The sequence below is a fragment of the Danio rerio genome, chromosome 19, assembly GCF_052040795.2.
Source record: "Danio rerio strain M-AB ecotype USA chromosome 19, GRCz13ab, whole genome shotgun sequence".
Taxonomy (NCBI): domain Eukaryota; kingdom Metazoa; phylum Chordata; class Actinopteri; order Cypriniformes; family Danionidae; genus Danio; species Danio rerio.
The window spans coordinates 41,772,224-41,777,419 of NC_141039.2; the positions used below are offsets into that span (position 1 = coordinate 41,772,224).

Genomic DNA, 5,196 nt, shown 5'->3' on the forward strand with positions numbered 1-5,196 from the left:
CACCTTGACCTTTTTAACTGTTTAGTGCAGTCTTGTGAATGAATAATATGTGGGTTTATATATGCTGCTTTAGTCAGTTTGTTTGTCAGATTTGCATCACAGTTTGCCGCTGTCTTGTTACTGAATAAGTTGTATAATCCATCAGCTGATTTAGGTTCTGTAAGCTTTGCATTTACAGAAAATTAAGAAATATTTAATTTCAGCTTAATTGCAATGCTTGAATTACAACTCAGAATAATTTTTTTCAGTTTCAGTTTTGCGGCAAGCAGCCTTATAATAAGCAGGATAAAGTACATACAGAATGGTTGTTTCTGCAGAATAAAGCCCTTCAATCTTATACAACATATTATATACAAGCTGATAAGCCTGTCTGGCTTTATTCTGCGATAACAACCTCCTGGATGTACTTTATCTCAAACATATTACTTTTGATTAACTCAATTCAGCATTATTTACCATTTAATCAGCTACTGACTATAGTTTTTCAGTTTATATTATGTTTTGATTTCTTACTGTTACCATCTGTTTATTTTACTTAAAGCCAGGTAAACAAAAAAAAGTTTAATTTGAAAGTTTTTATCCCACAGCATGACCTACAAACAAAGTAGTTTTTTTCAGTCCAACAAAATTTCTGATTCCTAAGCCGGTAAGATTGTCTGAGAAAACTATGCTTGGCAGTAATATTTTGCATCATTTTTGTTTCAAAGAAACACATGGCCTTTTTTAATGTCTCTTTACCTTGGCACAGTTTTGCGTTTACTATGAGTCTTGCTGTAGGCAGTTTCCATCAAAGGGGAAACATTTCTCTGCCTACACAGTGTTTAGGAAGCATCTGTATGCGTATAGCTGCTGAAAGAAGCCTGATCTATATTCTAATCATATTCCCACATACGCTGGAATCAATCATACAGAAATTCCTCAGATATGAATATGAATATAAATACGAGAATCAGAATGAAAATCATGTTTCCAGATTTTTTTTCTCCTCTTTTATCTATCACTCCTGTCGATTTTTCAGAAGCATGAAGGCTATCGTAAATTATTTAGTGCAAGCCAGACCAAAGACAAATAGCAGCAATACTGTCTATTGCAAACTGATTTGATTACATGCTGGTTTCTTATTAACTCGGACTAAAATGCTGGTAGATGTTTTACGTATGGGATTTTATGGGTCTATATGAAACCACATTTCTTACGGCAAAATAATTATCTTTTACAGTAAAAAAAATAAATTAATTAAAAATAATAATAATAATATATACAATATATACAATATATATATATATATATATATATATATATATATATATATATATATATATATATATATATATATATATATATAGTATTATTGTTGCATTGGCAGGGCAATTAAATAGATATATAGAAAAAATGATTTCATTTACTGGAAAAAGCACAAATGTAAGTAAATTTACAGAGACACAATGAGCTTATAATATATCAAACTTTAATAATAATAATAATAATAATAATAATAATAATAATAATGTATGCTTTATGTACTTTACAGCAATAGTGCACTGTAAAATAATATCTCCAGCAGGTACAGGACATCAACATGGCATCAGATTGGTGTTGTACCCCAACATCGTGGGGATGTTGCATTTTGTTCGGAAATGAAAATCGAGTTGATGTCAGAGCTCAAGTTCTGATCGACATCAATGTTCAACATCCAAACTAAAATCAAACAAATATCAACATCTAATGATGTTACAGCTTGACGTTGTGTGGACAGTAACATTATGATGTCTATCAAAAGTTAAATTTTGTTTGCCATACCTGACGAATAAATGTCAGTATTTGTCGTCAATATGATGTTAATTACAAATGTTGGCTCGATGTTAAATTTTAGTTCACTATCTAACACACCTAAAATCAACATCATTTGATGTTATTAGACGTCAAAATAACGTACTTAGATGTTGATTAGACATTGAAATTTTGGTCACCTGACGTCATGTTCTAATCTAACCTAATATTAATATTGTGTGCTTGCTGGGAATTAATGGGTTCTGTATTTTGTTGTTTAAAAGGTACTTTTCTGTGTACTTACAGTTATGAATTGTTGTGGCGAGTGAGGCAGGGCCGAGAGCCGTGATGGCGTAAGAGGCGGATGGCATGAGTGAGATAATCAGAGACACCTGGACTCATCACTTGCCTCGATTCTCATGGAGGAGCTGTGAAAGTAAAAGTAAAACATAATATGTCCGGGCCCGGTCCTCTCTCATCTAGCACTGGCGTCACTCCTCCTTTTAGATTTCAGGGCTCCTCCGTGAGACTCGAGGCAGGTGATGCGTCCAAGTGTCTCTGATTATCTCACTTATGTCACCCGCCTCGTAGACGTCACGGCTCTCAGCCCCACCTCACTCGCAACAATTGAATAATAGGATGTTGATCTTTGCTATGTTGACTTTTGAATTAAACTGTGCATTATATATAAGTGACTACTACCTAAAATGTGTGTAGCTTGAAACAATATATTGTATATTAATAATATAGAAGAATTAACACTGTAAAATAGGTCTTAAAGGGATCTCATCCAAACATTTCTTAATTTGATTTAGTCTGATTACTGATATACTCACACTGTGGACTTTTTATTTCTCTTCTCTTTTATGCATCTGTTTTCTATAATTTTCTTTCTTTTTCGTTTACTCATTTGTTTCCTTCATTCGTTGTTCACCATCGTTTATCTAGTTCATACATCTTCTATTGCTTCTTTGTCTTTTTTTCCTTCCTAAAATGCCTTTGTTATTTTCTACATTCTTTTTTCTTTACCTCCTTTTCTCCCTTTTCTTTGCTAATTATCTTTGTTTTCCTCTGTTTTCTCCCTCAATGTTTCATTTTGTTTTTGACCTTCTTTCTTTATTTTTTCTATCCTTCTTTGTTTCTCTTCCTTCTTTTCCCTCCCTCCTATTTTTCCACTTCTTTTTTTCTTTTTCATTCTTACGGTCATTCTTTTTTTCTTGCTTGCTTTCTTTCTTTTGTTCCTTTTTTATTAACTTGTTTTTTTTCTTTGTTTCTCTTTTTCTTTCTTTGCTTCTTTCTTTCACTTTTTTTGTCTTTGCTTTTTCCTTTTTTCTTTTTCTATCCCTTGTTTTTTTTTCTTTTTTGTTCTTTCCATATTTCTCGTTCTTTCTTTTTTCTTCCTTTCCTCATTCCATTCTTCTCTTTCTTTTTATTCTCTTTGCCTTTTCCTTCTTTCTTTTTCTCTTTCTTTCTATTTCTTTTCTTCTTTCTTTCTCTCATTTTCTTTCTTTCTTTCTTTCTTTCTTTCTTTCTTTCTTTCTTTCTTTCTTTCTTTCTTTCCTTACTTTCTTTCTTTCTTTCTTTCTTTCTTTCCATTCTGTAAAATAACAGAAAATGTATTGGTAGTTAACTATTAATTTACAAAACATTACAAATGATATTTAATTGTAAGTTCTTAAAAACTACAATAAAATCACTTTTTCAAACAACAATAAAAAAATAGTTGGAGGAGAGGTCATAGTCCCACAATCCAATTAAAAAGCATAAATAAATAAATAATAAAATATAAAATAACAAAAAAGGAAAACTGTTAATTGTGGTTATTTTTACAGCGTACATGTAATATATAATAATATTACATTTTATTTTATTTGAAATGTGATACCTTCACTTGGAAATATTGAACAAATACTATAATAATTTACTGATATGACTCATTTTTGCAGTGCTGGATTCTGCCTATTGTCGTGTATCAGTCTGGTTATCATTTCATATTATTTACACATTCTGTGTTGAATATTTCACACCACAGAGCATGCTGAAATAATTAGGGCATATGAACTGTACTTCTGGTGACCTATATGTATTTACTCTGACAGGCTATTTGTATTTGCTGTACTCTCCTGAGTCAATGAACCCGTTTGGATGCGTTATATGCCATGAAAAGGGCAGCTGCTAAAAACGGAAGTAGATACCGCCGCTTCAGTCAACCTGTTATGTACACAACGACAAAAAATATGATATTTACCTTTCTGAGAATTTATTTTGTTTGTCGTAAAATCATGAACGGGGATAACAAACGGCACTCAAGCCACTGTAAATCTCCATTTGAACTCCTGCCATGGAATAAGAGAGGGCCGGCAGGGTAAAAATAACAATAAAAAGCCATTGATCGTCTGGGTCTGATGGATATTTTGGAGCTCAAAGTAATGAGAGGGGCACCTTGCCATGGACACTCAAGGACTTGAACATGAAACGGCGTCTGATGAGGTTTTATTGCACATAATGGGAACACAAAGCCAGTACTTGGTCGGACACACTAAGTGGGGACAGTTTAGCCATTCAGTGAGCCTGTCAGAGCTGTAGAGATTGCTTTCCCCCCGGTAACCTTTAATAGAGGTATGTGTCTTTTTGCTCCACTGAGAATGACTGTAATCTTTGGGTTTCGTTGTCACTGTCTTTCAATCTTTTGGGGCCGCATGCGCTCTAGTCAATTAGCAGCATCAGATCCATCTGGGATTTCCCTCTCCAGACTGACACGCACAGAGAGAACAAGAGACAGATGAAAATGTCTGATTGCTGTGGGCACAGATGCATCACAGGCTGCAGGTTTTTATAATGGAAGAGAATCCATTGGACAGCATCTTCCACCTGTGAATGCCATTATACTAGATTCAGACATTTAGTGGCTTGAATATTCAACTGCTGCCATGATGAGTAGAGTAAACCTAAAACCTTCATTAAAACATTTCTAAAACATGCAGGTCTTAAAGGGATCTCATCCAAACATTTCTTAATTTGATTTAGTCTGATCACTGATGTACTCATACTGTGCACTTTTTATTTCTTTTCTCTTTTATTCATCTGTTTTCTATTATGTTCTTTCTTTTTCGTCTACTCATTTGTTTCCTTCATTCATTTTTCCCCATCGTTTATAGTTCATACATCTTCTATTGCTTCTTTGTCTTTATTGGCTTCTTACAATGCCTTTGTTTTCTGTATGTTCTTTATCTTTTTTTTACCTACTTTTCTCCCTTTTCTTTGCTCATTCTATTTTTCTTTTCCTCTGTTTTCTCACTCAATGTTTTGTTTTCTTTTTGTCCTTCTTTCTTTATTTTTTTCTATACTTTTTTCTTCCTCTACTTCCCTCCTATTTTTCCACTTTCTCTTTTTCATTCTTTCGTTCTTTTTCTTCCTTGCTACTTT

The 5,196-nt window shown here is 33.1% G+C and overlaps 1 long non-coding RNA gene across 1 annotated transcript; it reads right to left on the minus strand.

Annotated features, from left to right (window-relative positions):
- Positions 1 to 2,901: 2,901 nt before the first annotated feature.
- Positions 2,902 to 4,291, minus strand: LOC148679817 (uncharacterized). The gene is made up of 2 exons (XR_015945497.1): positions 3,336 to 4,291; positions 2,902 to 3,289 (listed from the first exon to the last, which is right to left on the minus strand). It is a non-coding gene; the product is annotated as an uncharacterized LOC148679817 (long non-coding RNA).
- Between the last annotated feature and the right edge of the window lie 905 nt (positions 4,292 to 5,196).